Consider the following 19,314-nt stretch of genomic DNA (forward strand, 5'->3'; position numbering starts at 1 on the left):
TTACACTGGTTTCTTCCCATCGTTGCAAATTTATCCACCTGTTGTCTTTGTAATTACTAACTTTCAAATTAGGTCTCTGAGTGGACATCCAACTTGTTGATTCCCAGCTAAATCTGAGTAATCCACTGTGCTGGCTAAAACAGCTGCATTAAGATTCTTGGTGCTTTTCTGCCCGGGAATCTCCGGTCTGGCTTCCCTCTTGAGTCCCTTTTTCAATCAGCTGAATAGGCGACTCTGCCTTCCCGGAGCTCCAAACGTGGACCAAAAACGGACCCAGTCTGCTTTACTCTGTACCAAGAACTGCCCGCGCCCGGGTGCTGGCAAAACCGCTGCACCAGCCGCAAGAGTCATGGTGATGACCCATGGGACTCCTCCGCTGGGAATCTCCTGGTCCGTGAGCAACAAAAATTCTTCTGAAAGTGTGGCGTCCTCTCATCCTCTGTGCTTTCACTGGGAGCTACAATCCTGAGCTGCTAGTAGTCGGCCATCTTGGATCTCTCTCTAGCCAAACCTTTTTCTGCTAAAAGTCTCTGACATGATGATTTAATTATTCATCTGACTTCATTAAAAAAAAAAAAATCTAGGACAGTATATAAACTTCTATTTCTACATCTACTTTTTAAATAAAATAAGTCAAATTTATATAACCTTGATGGAGACAGGAGGGGTCTTTGCGAATCTTGATCTTGCTTACTGTGGCTTTTCCAAATTCTAGCAACATAGCAGGAATGTGACACATATGTGTGCAAAGAAGCAACACAGTCCTGAGACATCTCTTTGGATTGACATTCTTCCTTTAAGAAACATAGTCCAACTAACCTTGACTTTATTAAAATGTCAACATATTTTCTTTCATTTTTTTCAGACATATTTTATTAGAAAAACTTTGCTGACATCTAGAAGACTTATTACTGAAACTTCTTACATTTCCAGGCTGAAACAGTATCAGAAATAGGAACAGAAGATTAGTTCAACATATTATTTGTTTTTTGGTGAAAACACATTTATTTTCCATTATCAGTTTTTCCTTTTTCAAATATGGACAAATAGATTATTTAGTAATCACCTGTACAGTTCTAGTTCTTATGAATGTCAGGTCCTTAAGCTATAATTTTAAGAATCTACCTTTCTCTCCTTATGGACAATTGATATGAGACTTTTGCATTCGTTTTCCAGCACTTCAGTCTTCCATTCCCCCAATTATTTTATAATGGCTGCATGACTCTGAAATTGTATATGCAATATTTTCTTATTTAAAATAACCATGCTTCCTTTTTAAATTTTTCTGCCTTTATTAGACTGTAATATTTTATTAAATCTGATTGTTTTGCCTTTTACAGTTTGAATATGTTTTCCTTTTTCATAATAAAGATGGAAAGATATGTATTTTTTGTGGGTGAAAATGGAAAGGTATGTATTTTTTGTGGGTGAAGATTTTCAGATCATAGACTGTGTCACTAATGGAGGTTAACTGGAGTCTTTTTACTTTTTAGAAGATCCAAATAAAGGGGGCCAATGCTAATTAGTTTTGTTGTTTAAATTAGGAGTTTGCCTATGAGCAGACACATGGCTTGATGACCAATTGGTACTCCTAAAAGAGCTTATTCTCCTTACTCTCCGTTCCTTTAGCTTTCTTGGTGCACAATCTCACACATTCCTCCTGAAAGCATATGTCCTTTCCAAGCTTTGAGAATTCACCAAGGCATTAGCAGCTGTGAAAAAGTCTTCAGCATAACACCATGATCTTTTTCCTTGACTCATCAGTCTCCTTTGGGCTTCCCAGGGGATTTTCTTTCTGAGGCTCAGAAAGGTTTGTTAAGACAGTTGTTTTTCTTGTCTTCCCTTGGACTAAAATTTCTGGATATCCTCCTTCTGACATTCTCTGTGTTGCCATGTTACCTGATTACCTGGACGAATAGCGTTTGCATTCCCGGTGCCCCAGCAGCTTGCACAGGCAGGGGAGTTTGATCTTTTTCAGATTTTGCAGTTATATTAGATGAGATGTCCCTGTAAGCTAATTACTTTGGCAACCAAGAGGGTACCAACAATTCTGTCAGGCATCCATGGGGGCACCTTAATAGTATTTTAAACAGTGTGTACAGAAGGGGTTAAAAGCTGCACAGAGAGGAGCAGAGCCTGAGGGGAAAGACACTGCAGGTGTGTGGTTAACAAGGAACTAATTGGGTAACCAGGCAGGAGGAGAAGCAAGCATAAAGCTGGTCAACAGGCATGTGTAGAATTCCAGCAGTTAGCTGGTGCTGAGCCCTTGAGGAGTTGAAATAAAGACAAGTTGAATCTGGAGTCTATTTTTTCCTGTGATCTTTGCTAGAAACTGCAAATTGGGACTTGACAGCTTTCTTCGCCTCCTGTTGCTTTGTTTCAGGTGGTATTGTTTTGAACTAGCTAAGAGCTGACATTCTGGATGTATAGCCTGGGTGTCTTGTATCCGACAGAAATGTGCATCAACTCTTAAAGGCATGTTACTCTTTCTTTTCTTCTTAATGATCACTGAGTATTGTGAGCGTAGTAGTAGATAGTGAAATGAGTGTTGGTCTACTAATCAGGAGACTTGTTTCTAATTCCAATTGTACATCCAGTAGTGTCAGCTTGTGCCAGTTACCCCATCTGTATGGCCTTTACTGCTTTCCAAGCTGTAAAAAGAATGAGGTTGTATGTGTTTCCCTTTTGAATGTCTTTGAGCTCTAAGTTTTTTTTTGTTGTTGTTGTTTGTTTGTTTGTTTTTGTAAGATTGATTAGTTTTCTTTGTTGAAACTTGACCAAGTGTGAAAAATAGATGAGGCAATATGGAAAATACAGAGAATTATTGTCTTCAATAATTTTTCCAAAAAATGAAACAATAGAAATTCTGAATACTGTGATATAGATGGGCAAAAAGGCCCTTCTACTGAAGTTAGCATGCAAATGTAGTAGGCCAGAGAGCACCTGCAGACTTCACAAAGAATGTGTCATGGTTTAAATGTTCGCGTCCCCCCAAATTTCATATCTTGAGATCCTAACCCCAAAGGGATGGTATTAGGAGATGGAGAATTTGGGAGACTATTAGGTCATGAAAGTAAGCTCTCAGAAATGGGATTGTGGCCATATAAAAGATACTCAAAAGAGATCCCACTAACTTCTTCCACTATGTGAGAACACAGCAAGAAGCCATTGTTTATAAGTCAGAAAGCAGGCCTTTACCAGACATTGAGTCTGTCTTGATCTTGGATGTCCCATACATAAGAACTATGATAAACAAATTTCTGTCATTTATAAGCTATCCAATTTATTGTATTTTGTTATTGAAGCCTGAACAGACTAAAATAGGATAGGTCTTGGAATAAGCCTTCATGGAAAAGCTGTCTCTGTTGTGATACCCCAGGTAATTCTCTAAGCTGAAGGAAACATTGAAAGTATGGCTCAAGATTGATAATAAACTTATTGAGGGGAGCATGTAGGAAAGAGATCAATCAGACAGAAGTGAAGACCAGTTAATGAGGAGAAATAAAAAATGCTTTCTTAGGTAGAGAGAAATTATTAATAACCCAAAAAGACAGGCAGGCAAGTCTTAGGGACGAGTAAGAAAATGTTAGACTTTAGAATATTTTTAAAAACGGTATTTACAAAAATTATTCTGACTGTTGATTAACATATAAGAGTAACACAATTTTAATTATTATTTTATTTAAATGGTAATAGAGTGTATAATTAAAAAAAAAAAAACTTTTCTACAAACCAAGTAAGTTTCTAGAAGTTTCCAAAGGAACATGTCTGTTCACTAATGTCCTTAACTTCTTAATTTAGTTCATGATATAGAGGTATATTTTCTCTGAGCTAAAATAAGTTGGCACCAAAGAAATATAAATAAGCAACTTAGCAGTAATTTAATGAAAAACATCTCCTGGTAATTTTTTAGCATAGATGCAACAGGACCTAATGTAGAGCGTCAATACAGTATATCATGTTCACAGGTTTCAAAGTTGGTCACCAAACTTCCTGCAGACATAATATATTTGTTTACTTGGTCAATTCACTAATACAGGCCTGCTCTTTCCATTGATTCTAATACTCCTTACTGTTTTGTACCCATTCCACTGGACTCCTTTATGGTTTTTGAGGTTACTCCTGGGTATAACTGCAGATTAGGCCGCTCACTGAGTGAGCGGAGTCTTTGCAACCCATTTAAGCTTTCTAACCTCTAGATTCACGTTTGGCAAAAGAGAGTATTTGACAAAAGTAGCTCTACTTTCTCTTCTAACTATAAAGTTTGGCAATACTTAATCAATATAACATTTTTATACCATGATGGTGTGATATGACAGTTTGGAAAGTGGGGGAAGGTAACTTTTAAAGACCAGATTCATGAAATGCAAATTGCTGCCATATAACTTTTATTTTAAAGAAATTACCTCATTTGTGCTGATTTTTCTGAACAACCATATCACAATTCTTAAAGAAATTTTGCAAAATCAGAATCCCAATACCTGACATGTCTTTCTCCACCCACCTCCATTCAAGTTTCAACTTAGAGGAAAGAAAGAACATTTTTAAAGGAGCTTAGAATTAAACTCAAACAGCAAATTCTATAGTTTGAAGACATTTTACACATTTTAACAATAGCTGCACTAACACTTTAGCAATTCATTGAATTCAGTGATTTCTTTAGATTAGCTATAGGAAAGTTCAACTTCTGAATAAAACTTACTGGTTGAAATTTTATATAAAAATAGAGATATTCCACAAGATTTATAATATAGGATTTCCAGTTTCTAATTTCTATTTCTCAATGGACAATGCCATCAAGCAAAACTGACATTTATTGAGCACACATTCAATCTTATTTCTATAACACATTCTTTATTAATTGCTTTCTTGTCTTTGATATGAGTGGAAGCTATGACATATAGCTTCCATAAGCCACCAAAGACTCATTTTCCTCCTCTTTTTCTCTTGTCTAACCAAATTCTTCAAGTTGGTTAATCATTTCTTTCTTCTTAATCTCTAAAGAGTGCTTGAATAACAAGCATTACATTTTTTTTAATTCAAAATCCTCTCTCATGCTATTCTCATTGTTTCTGTGAGTAAGTGTGTGTGTATTTCTGGCTGGATAAGTAGTGCAAAAATAAATGACTGATGATCACATTATGAGTAGCTTTATAGTGATGTAGAGATAGGTTAAATGAGATACCCACAGTTTCCTCCATATCGCTCACATGATGCCCCGGAGTCTTAATGATAATTGCCAGTGACAGTGAATTTGTGGCTTTATTATTAAAGAAACTATTTCTACATTTATAAAAATATCTTCATGTTCTAAACTTATCTACTTACCCCTTTGTCCAGGCCTTCTCTACTTCTATGAACATAATGATAAATGCAAAACGATCAGTGTCTCCTCCAGTTTTCCTACTATTCAAAAGAAGTTTCAAAATATGATGTCATCTAACATATTTCACCAATAATTATAACATTTTGAATTTTTGTGATAAATAGGCTCCTAGAAGCTCATAGACATTAATTCATTTATTCAGTCCGTGTTTAATCAGCACTTTTTATGTATAAAGCTTTCTGTTTAGATCAGCAGACAGTGGCTTACAAGACAATGTGATCTTTGCCATTTCAGCTCTAACATTATGGGAAAGATGACATGCAATAAATAAGCATATATAAACAAAGAAGTTATTTGTGAGAACTACTATAAAGAAAAAAACAGCTCTGTGGTAGAAAGTAAAGAAGTAATGTCAGAGTAGCTTGAGTTATCTTAGGCTACCAATGAACTAAATAAGACCTCTTTGAGTAGGGGACATCCAAGTGAAGTTCTGAAATTGTAAGAGAGTTAGTCATGCCAAGGTTTAGGGCAGAGCCTAGAGCACAGCAGAGGAAGAAATTGCAGAGGCAGGAAAGAGCTTGGTGGCTTTGAGCAGGGGCTGAAGAGTGACTGATTTCCAGGAGGGATTAGAGTAGAGTGTGGAAGGTGGGAAGTGCTAAGAGCAAAAATTGGAGAGGCTGAATGTTGCCATATCATGAAAAGTCATGTAAGTCACATTTAGGAGTTTGTATTTAATTTAAGTGAAGTTAAAGATTTTTAATATTAGGCTACAAGATAGATCATCTACTTTCTCTCCTAGCTGTAGGGAATAGATTGAAGAAGAACAAGAGTAAAAATAGGAAGTCCAGTTAGAAAGCAGTCCTGGGCATCATTACCTGTACAAAACTGATTCCTCTAGAAATGGAGATAAATGGTCAGATTAGAAATACCTATAGTTTGGAGACAGAGAAACCAGAGCTTTCAGATCTATTGTCTTTAGAAAGGAATCAAGGAAAAATCTTAGTTTTCTGATCTAAAAAACTTCATGTTTAATAGTATTGTTTAATAAGAGAAGACACAGGGACAAACAATTCTTTGTGTGTTTACATATGTGGGCTCAGGTGTGTGTATCAATAATTCTAGTTATAGTTAAAATGTCTATGAAATATCTTTCAAGTAACTATGTCATTTAAGAATCTGGATACAGAGTTTCGCTCTTGTTGCCCAGTCTGGAGTACAATGGTGCAATCTCGGCTCACCGCAACCTCCGCCTCCTGAGTTCAGGCAATTCTCCTGCCTCAGCCTCCTGAGTAGCTGGGATTACAGGCACACACCACCATGCCCAACTAATTTTTAGTATTTTTAGTAGAGATGGGGTTTCACCATGTTGACCAGGATGGTCTCGATCTCTTGACCTCGTGATCCACCCGCCTCAGCCTCCCAAAGTGCTGGGATTACAGGCTTGAGCCACCGCGCCCGGCTAGGAATCTTTTAAAGGATAGATATTCTCTATTACATTAAAGGCCAATAAAAAGGAATCAAAAAAATAAACAAAAAGAAAATAAAGGCACATGTACACTTTTAAATCTTCTAATAGGTACATTTGGAAAGCAATAGAAACCGATAAAATTGATTTCTAAAATATACTTTATTGACCAAATATATTCAAAATATTAGCATTTATAAATGTGACAACATAAAATAAGTATTAATCAGATCTTTTACTTTGTCACTAAGTCTTTGATTCATGTTGTGAATTTTACAGTTCAGTCCATGTCAATTCAAACTAACCACATTTAAAGTTCTATATAGCCCCATATATTTTGGGGCTACCATGTTGGACATCATATGACTGGAAAATTTTGCATGAATAATCTGGTAGAGAGAGAAACATAGGATGAAGAAAAGATTTCATCTGAAAATCTGTTATTTTTCTGAGCAGTAAAAATATTTTATAAGGTTTAGATCTAGGGCATAAAGTGGTAGTGGTATTTGGAGGAGTGACACTTCCTTGAATATAACAGCAAAGAGAGAGAGAAGGATGCAGATGAGAGTAGAGTAGATTTGTCCATGAGACCATATCACCGTGATTCAGAAAAAGTTGTGTTTTCTTCCTGCAATGTGAGGCAAGGTCGTTGACTGAGTGAGAACCTGGCATTCTATCTGCTGAGAGCTTTCTAGGACATCATGAAACAGTGCCTGATACATATTACCCAGACATGATTTGAGTTAACTCTGCCAGAGGTCCTTTGGGTAGTCCTTACCTCAAATGTGGAGTGGGCATCTAAGTGAGCATTTTATCCTCTCTCCCTCTTTTTTTCTTCTCCTTCTTCTGGTAAACATTCTTGCTAGTCAGTGTTCTTAGAATTCAACAATGGCTCTTTCACAATCCAAGAAAATGTTGCTTACATGAGCATTGAACAATTTTTTAGTGTGAGTGACTCTACACGTATGCGTGTGCATTTCAACAAATACTGCAGGGCCAGGTGCAGTGGCTCACGCCTGTAATCCTGAGGTGGGCAGATCAGGGCCTCAGAGTTGGAGACCAACATGGTGAAAACCCGTCTCTACTAAAAGTAGAAAAATTAGCCAGGCATCGTGGTACACACCTGTAATCCCAGCTACTCCTGAGGCTGAGGCAGGAAAATCACTTGAACCCAGGAGGTGGAGGTTGCGGTAAGCTGAGATTGCACCACTGCACTCCAGCCTAGGTGACAGAGCGAGACTCCATCTCAAAAACAAAACAAAACAAAAAAACACTGCAATGTGTACTTCAGAATCATGCTAGCTGTGTTTCTACTGGGTCATGTCATAGCCACGGATATCAGTAATTAACAGTTGGTGATACTGCAGGATTTATGTTTCTTTTCAGCCTAGGTTTCTGCTTTCCCAGCACCACCTCCATACGTTTAAACTCTCAAAGTACAAAAAAAAAAAAAAAAACCCAGAAAAACGAAACCCAGAGAAGGTCATAAGGAGCAAGAACAGGATAGATGACTGCCCTGTTGTGTTGAGAAAACAAGAAGACAGGAGTTGAGAAGTCAGATTGTATAAAAGTTAACTGCTTTGTGCTGCGCAAGGAGGAGGAGGAGACAAGCGATGTCACTGTGCACACTGCAATAGAACTGTTCAGTTTCGAAGAATGTCAAGGCTTTTAAATATAGGTCACTCCAAATCAATCCACATTGTACTCCCCAAAAATAAAGAAAACAGTAAAACAGCTCTTGATGTAATTTATTCTTTCAGACCTGCGGCAGAGAGACTTTTCTAAACCTTTAAGCTGTGAGTAGTTTTCTTTATTTTTTTTATTTTTTTATTTTGGTAAAGCTATATATCCCACTCACTTATCCCACACTTTCTATTTTTAGTTTTCCCTTCTGATGAAACCTTGCAGATCATAAAGTTAACATTCTCTGAGCAGGATTAGACTACGTCATTCTCAAGACTGGCTTCCTACTCAGCATACTCTTTATTTTTTTTCCTCTGGATTTCAGTGTTACCTCCTAGTTCCATAAATACTGCACAGACTTCTGCTGTAATTTCTAATGTGCATGAAATCTTAGGTAGGGAAGTTACCCTTTGTTACAAGTATTTTGAATAGGGGAGGAGAAGATGTTTACATGAAACATTTTTAAATTGTGTTGCTTTATACTTTTTCTCTCTATTCTGAACTCTTTAAATTTGCTCTTTTACAGGTTAGGACTTGTTCCTGAGAACAAGACATTACCCAAACTGCCCTTTTTTTTCTCCTGGTTAATGAAACAACTCACCAATGAGGCACTATGCAATTTCTGCTTCTCTATAGGCCTTCCAGAATATTCCAAAACTTTTCCTCTTTCTGAACTCTCATTTTTCTAGGAATGATGGAACAGGGCAGAGGGAAGCTACTAGTAAGAATCCAGTTACATTATTCAGACACATCTCAGCTTGAATACTGACTCTAATTCTCAGAATTGTGCCACATAGATAAGTAATATATCAGATTCCTATCTACAAAATGAATAATTACTCAAAGTAATGTTATAAAGAGTAAATCAGTTATTGTTTGCAAAACTATTTGCATACTACCTCACTTTTAACCAAGGCAATTTATCTTAGTCCAATTGGGCTGCTATAATAAAAATATAAAATAACTGTTTTAAACAGTAATCATTTATTTTTCATAGTTCTGAAGGCTGGGGAGGCCAGAATCAAGGCATTGGCTGATTCACTGTCTGGTGAGGGCCTGCTTCCTGGCTCATAAGTGGTTCTCTCACTATGTTTGCATATGGCAAAAAGAGTGAGAAAGCTCTCTGGAGTCTCTTTTTAAAGCACTCAATTCATTCATGAGGGTAGAATATAATCACCTGCCCAACACCCCCACCTCTTGCTATCATCATATTGGGGATTAGAAATAACATATACATTCAGTCCACAGCAAAAGTAAACAGTTATCATACCATTAGTAATGATAAATGGGACAATAGGAATAAATGGAAGAGAATATCATTGGGCATATTTTTTAACAAAGGATCTTGAGGTTCACAATATCAGAAAACAAGATCAAAGGTAGCAGCAGAACTAAAACTAGAATTGATACATTCAAACCTTTCATTTGGAGGTGTTCACTTAGGCAGTTAATCATAATATGAGAAGCAGTGTCACTCAATGGATGAATCACAACATTTGGAGTCTGAGATTTATGCATTTTAATTCTATATAAAAATGTCTACATAATGTAACCACATATAGTCATGCCTCACCTAACAATAAGAATAAATTCTGGATGATCCAAGATGGCCGAATAGGAACAGCTCTGGACTGCAGTTCTCAGCGAAAACACAGAGGGTGAGTGATCACTGCATTTTCAAATGAATTTTTACTGCCCACAGACCAGGAGATTCCAGGGTGGAAAAGCACCACAAGTCTCCAGAGTGGCTGTTTCAGCTGACACAGCGCATCTCTGCGCAAAAACTCACACAAATCCTGGTACCGTTTCAACTGGCAACTGGAATGCCTGGGAGACAGTCACCAGTTCAACTGAAAAAAAGGGGGCTGAAACAGGGAACCAGGTGATCTGGCTGTACTGGTCCCACCCCAACAAAGACCAGCAATCTGAAATACTCTGGATTGAGAGTTTCAGGCACAGCTGAACCTAGGACAGTCCAGCTTTGTGTGGGGAAGGGCATTTGCCATTACAAAGCAGTCTTCCACTACTAAGGCAGTCCACAATTACCGAGGCAGTCTGCTATTACTGAAGCAGTCCACCATTACAGAGACAGTCCGCCATTACTGAGGCAGATGGCCATTACCAAGGCAGTTCTAACTATACCCCTATTAACAAAACTGAAAGGAAATTTACACAGCAGCTGGACAAAGCCAAGGACAGCTTAACAACGACTCTGCTGGCATACTGTGACTAGGCTACCTCCTCACTGGGCAGGCCATCTCTGAACAGAAGCAGTAGAATGACAGAAACTTATAAATAAAGCCCCACCTTCCCGGGACAGAGCACCTGGGGGGGAAAAAAGGCAGTTATGAGTTCTGCTGCAGCAGACTGAAAGGTACCTGCCCAGCAGCTCTGAACAGAACAACAGAGCTCACAGCTCAGCACTTGAGCTCCAAGGGACAGACTGTCTCCTCAGGCAGCTCCCCAATCCCCATAAAACCAAAGAGACACCTCATAAAGGAGAGCTCAGGCTGACATCTGGTGAGTATCCTTCTGGGACAATGATAACAGAAGAAACTGCAGCAACCCTTACTGTTCTGCAGCCACTACAGGTGATCCCCAGGCAAGCAGGGTCTGGAGTGGACCTCCGACACGCCTACAGCAGAAGGGCCTGACTGTTAGAAGGAAGACTAAGACACATAAAGAAATAACTTCATCAGCAACAAAAGGACATCCACTCAGAGACCCCATTTGAAAGTCACCAACCATGAAGACCACAGGTAGATAAATCCACAATGATGAGAAGAAACAAGTGCAAAAAGAATGAAAATACCCAAAACCAGAATTCCTCTCCTCCTCCAAGGGATCATAACTTCTCACCAGCAAGGGAACAAAGCTGGATGGAGAATGAGTCTGATGAATTGACAGAAACAGGCTTCAGAGGTGGGTAATAACAAACTTCTCTGAGCTAAAAGATCATGTTCTAACCCAATGCAAAGAAACTAAAAACCTTGAAAGCAGGTTTGATGAAATGCTAATGAGAATAAACAGCTTAGAGAGGAATATAAATGAATTGATGGGGCTAAAAACACAACACGATAACTTGGAGAAGCATACACAAGCTTCAGTAGCTGAATCAATAAAGCAGAAGAAAGGATATCAAAGATTGAAGATTAACTCAATGAAATAAAACCAGAAGATGAGATCAGAGAAAAAAAGAGTAAAAAGAAATGAACAAAGCCTCCAAGAAATATGGGATTATGTGAAAAGACCTAATCTGCATTTGATAAGTGTACCTGAATGTGACAGAGAGAATGAATCCAAGCTGGGACACACTCTTCAGGATATTATCCAGGAGAATTTCCCCAACCTAGCAAGGCAGGCCAACATTCAAGTCCAGGAAATACAGAGAACACCGCAAAGATATTCCTCAAGAAGAGCAGCCCAAGGCACATAATCATCAGATCCACCAGGGTTGAAATGAAGGAAAAAATGCTAAGGGCAGCCAGAGTGAAAAATCGGGTTACCCACAAAGGGAAGCCCATCAGACTCACAGCAGATCTCTCAGCAGAAACTCTACAAGCCAGAAGAGAGTAGGGGCTAATATTCAACATCCTTAAAGAAAAGAACTTTCAACCTAGAATTTTGTATCCAGCCAAACTAAGCTTCACAAGCTAAGGAGAAATAAAATATGAACAAGCAATTGCTAAGAGATTTCCTCAGCACCAGGCCTGCTTTACAAGAGCTCCTGAAACACTAAACATAGAAAGGAACAATCAGTACCAGCCCACTCCAGAAATGTACCAAATGGTAAAGACCATAGACACAATTAAGAAACTGTGTCAACTAATGGGCGAAACTACCAGCTATAAGACTAATAATCAACTAATGGGCAAAACTACCAGCTAGCATCAAAATGGCAGGATCAAATTAACTCATAAAAATATTAACCTTAAGTGTAAATGGGCTAAATACCCCAATCAAAAGACACAGACTGGCAAATTAAAAAGTCAAAACCCATCAGTGTGCTGTATTCAGGAAACCCATCTCACGTGCAAGGATACACATAGGCTCAAAATAAAGGGATGGAGGAAGATTTACCAAGCAAATGGAGAACAAAAAAAGCAGGAGTTGCAATCCTAGTTTCTGATAAAATAGACTTTAAACCAACAAAGATCAAAAGAGACAAAAAAGGGCATTATGTAATGATAAAAGGATCAATGCAACAAGAAGAGATAACTATTCTAAACATATAAGCACCAAATACAGGAGCACCTAGCTACATAAAGCAAGTTCTTAATGACCTACAAGGAGACTTAGACTCCCTCACAATAATAGTGGGAGACTTTAATACTCCGCTGTCAATATTAGATCAATGAAACAGAAAATTAACACGGATATCTAGGACTTGAACTCAGACTTGGACCAAGCAAACCTAAAAGACATTTACAGAACTCTCCACCCCAAATCCACAGAATAAACATTCTTCTCAGCACCATATCACACCTACTCTAAAACTGACCACATAATTGGAAGTAAATCACTCTGCAGCAAATGCAAAAGAATGGAAATCATAACAAACAGTCTCTCAGATCACAATGCAATCAAATTAGAACTCAGAATTCAGAAACTAACTCAGAACTGCACAACTTCATGGAAACCGAATGAATGTTGACTGGATAAACAATGAAATGAAGGCAGAAATAAAGATGTTATTTGTAACCAAGGAGAATGAAGACACAATGTACCAGAATGTCTGGGATACATTTAAAGCAGTGTCTAAAGGAAAATATGCAGCAATAAATGCCCACATGAGAAGCAAGGAAAAATCTAAAATTGATAACCTATCATCAAAATTGAAAGAGCTAGAGGAGCAAGATGAAAAAAAACTCAAAAGCTAGCAGAAGACAAGAAATAACTAAGGTCAGAGCAGAACTGAAGGAGATAGAAACACAAAAAAACCCTTCAAAAAATCAATAAATCCAGGAGCGTTTTTTTTTTAAAAGATCAACAAAATAGACCACTAGCGAGATTAATAAAAAAGAAAAGAGAGAATAATCAAATTGATGCAATAAAAAATCATAAAGGGGATATCACCACAGATTCCATGGAAATACAAACCACCGTCAGAGATTACGACAAAGAACTCTATGCACATAAACTGGTAAACCTGGAAGAAATTGATAAATTCCTGGACACTTGCACCCTCCCAAGCATAAACCATGAAAAAGTTGAAACCCTGAATAGACCAATAACAAGGGCTGAAGTTAAGGCAGCAATTAATAGCCTACCAATCAAAAAAAAAAGCCAAGGCCCAGATGGGTTCACAGCCGAATTCTACCAGACATACAAAGAGGAGCTGGTACCACTCCTTCTGAAACTATTTCAACAATCCAAAAAGATGGAATCCTCCTCAAATTATTTTATGAGACTGACATCATCCTGATACCAAAACCCAACAGAGACTCAACAAGAAATGAAAACTTCAGGCCAATATCCACAATGAACATAGATGCAAAAATCTGCAATAAAATACTGGCAAACCGATTGCAATAGCACATCAAAAGGGTTATCCATCACGATCAAGAAGGCTTCATCCCAGAGATGCAAGGCTGGTTCCACATATGCAAGTCTATAAACATGATTCACCACATAAACAGAAGCAAGACAAAAACCACATAATTATCTCAATAGATGCAGAGAAGGCCTTCAACAAAATTCAACAGCCCTTTATGCTAAAAATTCTCAATAAACTGGATATCAACAGAATGTATCTCAAAATAATAAAAGCTATTTACAGCAAATGCACAGCCAATATCATAGTGAATGAGCAAAAACTGGAAGCATTCCCTTTGAAATCTGGCACTAGACAAGGATGCCCTCTCTCACCACTCCGATACAATATAGTATTGGAAGTTCTAGCCCGAGCAATCAGGCAAGGAAAAGAAAGGTTATTCAATTAGGAAAGGAGGAAGTCAAATGGTCTCTACCTGCAGACGACATGATATATTTAGAAGACCCTATCATCTTCAACCATTGTGTAAGACAGTGTGGTGAATCCTCAAGGATCTAGAAATAGAAATTCCATTTGACCCAGTAGTCCCATTACTGGATATATATCCAAAGGATTATAAATTGTTCTATTGTAAGGACACTTGCACATTTATGTTCATTGCAGTACTATTTACAATAGCAAAGATTTGGAACCAACCCAAATGCCCATCGATGATAGATTGGACAGGGAAAATATGGCACATATACACCATGGAATACTATGCAGCCATAAAAAATGATGATTTTGTGTCCTTTGTAGGGACATGGATGAACCTGGAAACCATCATTCTCAGCAAACTGATGCAAGAACAGAAAATCAAACACTGCATGTTCTTACTCATAGACAGGTGTTGAACAATGAGAACACATGGACACAGGGAGGGGAGCATCACACACTGAGGTCTGTTGTGGGGGGCACTAGGGGAGGGACAGTTGAGAGTAGGGAGTTGGGGAGGGATAACATGGGGAGAAATGCCAGATATAGGTGAGGGGGTTGGAGGCAGCAAACCACATTGCAATGTATGTACCCATGCAACAATCCTTCATATTCTCCACATGTACCACAGAACCTAAAATGCAATAATATATACATATAAAATAAATTCCGAGAAAGGCATTAAGAAATTTTGCTGTTTTGCAAACATTATCGAGTGTGCTTACACAAACCCAGATAGTATAGCCTACTACATATCTAGGCTGTATGATACAGCTATTGTTCCTAGGCTACAAATATATATACCATGTTACTGTACTAAATATTGTAGGCACTTATAACATTATTGTAAGTATTTGTACATGTAAACATACCCCAACCCAGACAAGTTAAAAATATAGTATCAAGTTTTTTGGGGTTTTTAAAAAATGGTACATTTGTACAGGGAACGTACCACAAGTGGAGCTTGCAGGTTTGGAAGCTGGCTTGGATGAATCGGTGTGTCAGTGATGAGTAAATGTGAAGGTCTAGGACATAATTGGACACTGTCATAGACTTTGTAAGCTCTGTACATTTAGGCTATACTAAATTTAGTTAAGAATATTTTTATTTCTTCAATGCTATATTAGCCTAAGCTTACCTTTACTTTTTAATAAATTTTTGTTTTTTTAACTATTTTACTCTTTGATAATAATACTTAGTTTAAAATACAAACACATTGTACAACTATACATTTTTTTAATATCCTAAATCTATAAGCTTTTTCTTTTTTTTTAGTTTTTTTTTTTTCCTTTCTTACCTAAACTTTTTTGTTGTTGTTGTTAAAAACTAAGACAAGAATATATACATTAGCCTAGGTTTACACAGGGTCAGAATCATCAATATCACTGTCTTTCACCACCATATCTTGTCCTACTGATAGGTCTTCAAGAGCAATAACAGGTATGGGCTGCCTTTATCTGTGATAACAGTGCTTTCTTTTGGGATATCTCCTGAAGGACCTGCCTCAGGCTGTTTTGCATTTAGCTTAAATATATATATATATATGAAATATATATATATAATATATATGAAATATATATATAATATATATACAAAATACATATATATAAAAACATATATATATATATATATATATATATATATATGTGGAGAGAGAGAGAGAGTACACTCTAAAATAATGCAATGAATAGTACAGCAAATACATGAACCAGTAACATAATCATTTATTACCATCATCAAGCATTTTGTACTGTATATAATTCTACATACTAGACTTTTATACAACTGGCAGCATGGTAGGTTTGTTTCTACCAGCATCAACCCAAGCAAATGAGTGATGCATTGTGCTATGGCATCTTCAGCTCCATATGCCATCTGTCATTGACCACAGTGCTATTACAGGAATACGGCTGTATAGTTTATATAACATATCTAGCCTATTTGTTAGTAACCTGTATTTTATAGGATTTATTTGGGTTTTATACAACATATTCCATATAAAATGAACATGGACACATAGAAGGTGCCAATCAAAGGTAGGGAGAGATGAGACAAATGGAAAGCTTCAGAGAAGGCTGTGGGAGAAAATGAAGTAAATTGTGAGTGGTGGTGATTTGAATATCTAAGTAACTTTCTGCCGGGTCTGTGCTTTGGAATACGTGGCCAATATTGGAAGTCCACTATTGGCTTAAACTGAGGAGCAACATATATGGAATAGCATAAGGACGAAACTGTGAAGAATTACAGACAACAGCAGGAAGCTTTTCTATGCTAAAATTTTAGTTTTAGACTTTCTTTTAAAAATGTGTTTATACTTATGTTTAGAAAATGACATAGTTATTAAGGTTATAGGTATGCCAAAATTTAAAATAGAATCTGTTAAAAATAGCTACTGAAAGTTAGGTTGCTTTCAATTCTGGAACAAAGCAGTAGACATCCACTATTGTGTGTGTGTATATCGTGTGTGTGTGTGTGTATGTGTGTGTGTGTGTGCGTATGCACGTGCGCTCGCACATGCGCACTGGGGGTATGTCTGGAACAATTCCATGTTTTTATATGCAACTATATGTTATAGTTTTTGTCTACAAAAAAGTTTTGAAATAAATGGTATTACTTTTCTGTTTTTCACCAAGTTGGGCATTGTTCTTTTACTTTTTATTGACATGTTATGCACTAGAATTGAGGGTTTTGATTTTTAACCACTTAAAGCTCCATTTTCTTTCTTTTTATTTTCCGTTTTTTCAGAAGTGCTTTTCTGTTTTCATAAACCAAACACAGTTGACTGCTAATTTCTCCCTGAAAGACATTGGAAGATGGCTTCCAAAATTAATGGTGTAAGACAAGTTTACAAACTGTCAGGCTTTGAAGTGAAAATTAGTGTGTCATTCTATCTGAAAAGAGCAGAGCACAGAACTGTCTGCTACATTATAAGAATCTCTCAAGGCAAAAATACATTGTTTAGACGAGAAGACAAAAGTTAAACAAATGTTTTATTCTCCATCTCACTTTCCAAATTCCATCAACACATCTATACTCACGCACACCCACACACAATTGGAAGAACAAATTATTATTCTAGGAAATCAATAGCCATGTGAATTATATGATGGTAGATCCTGACATTTCACTTGAAAAAAAAAAAAAGTTGTACTGACACTTATAACTGAAGAGGGCCATGTGGAAGAAATCTGGAGACAATGTGATTATTTTCTAACTTCCTAAAGTCAAAGAAAGTCTATGTTATTCAAATTTTGATGGTCATGTTGAGAAAAAACTTCAGAAAAAAAAAGCTAACATTTTCAAATAGAGTCAAATATTGGCTTTATATTCAGGCCAAAATTCTAGTATCTCTAAAAGCTCTGTGTCAGCCACTATCTTAGAATCTTAAAATATTAGAGCTGTGGATTCCTCCAAATTGTAGCACAAAACCACTTCATTGTTTAAGCTGACAGAGGGCTTTGGATGCGTATTGTTGAAACTAGGAAGATTTGGTTGCATTCCAGACTTGCCTTTTCTTTTTAATGAAACTGTGAACAATTTGCTTAATTTTCTTGAGTCTCAGTTTTGCATGACTATAATTGTAAAAAAAAAAAAGGAAAAAGAACACTCACAGATTTTCTGAAAGGATTAAATTATACAATAGATTAAGAGCATGTGGCACATAGCTGGGATCTGTAATGGGAAATGTGACCACGCTGAAATGAGGAAACAAAAATTTTGATCATGAAAGCAGAATCTATTCTTGGGAGGAGGGATGTGGAGGTCTGCTTTCCCAGAGCAGATTTCATACTGGAGCATCTTTTAATGGGAATACACAATGTATTTCCTAGAGACAACTGGTACTGGAGCATCTTTTAATGGGAATACACAATGTATTTCCTAGAGACAACTGGGCATGAAAAATTTCAGGGAACACATACTATACTATACTATACTATACTTTACTACACTACACTACACTATACTATACTGTATTATACTATTCTATATATACTATATTATATTATACTGTGCTATACTATATGATACTATGATATACTATACAACTATATAGCTGAAGATCTGACCATGTATTCCCTGAAATATATGTTATTGCAAAATTGGTATCACCCCCACAAAACTTCTGAGTCCAATTCTCCTTTTCCAACTCTTATTTGCCAACTATCCTTCTCTTCCCAGAGAATGATCTTCCCCGTGGTGGATTAACTTTCTTTTCTTTTTTTTTAAATTGTTGAAACCGAGCCTCTCTCTGTCACATCAACTGGAGTGGAGTGGCATGATCTAGGCTCACCACAACTTCCACTTTCCGGATTCAAGAGATTCTCTTGCCTTGGCTCCCCAATAGCTGGGATTATAGGTATGTGCCACCACATCCTGCTAATTTTTGTATTTTTAGTAGAGATGGGGTTTCACCATGTTGGCCAGGCTGGTCTCGGACTCCTGACCTCAAGTGATCTACTTGCCTCAGCCTCCCAAAGTGCTGGGATGACAGGCATGAATCACCATGCCCAGCCATCTTTATTTTCTATCTATCTATCTATCTATCTATCTATCTATCTATCTATCTATCTTATCTATCTCTAACATTTTTCATCTGACTAATCTACCTCAATTAAAATTCAGAATGCAGTATTGTGAGACTGAGATATATATGAACATATTTATTTAAATTCATAAAGTTAAATTATTTCAACAAAAAGATGATACAGTATAAAATAAATTATGAAGGAATTTCATGTCATCTACTGTTTTAATAATAGTAGTCACTTTCAAATCATAGTATTTAGCTTCCCTTGTATAAGTTAATAGGATGATTTAACAATTTTCTATTTAAATATCAACATTTATAATGCATTTGTTTTGTATCCTTGT

The sequence above is a fragment of the Saimiri boliviensis genome, chromosome 13, assembly GCF_048565385.1.
Source record: "Saimiri boliviensis isolate mSaiBol1 chromosome 13, mSaiBol1.pri, whole genome shotgun sequence".
NCBI lineage: Eukaryota > Metazoa > Chordata > Mammalia > Primates > Cebidae > Saimiri > Saimiri boliviensis.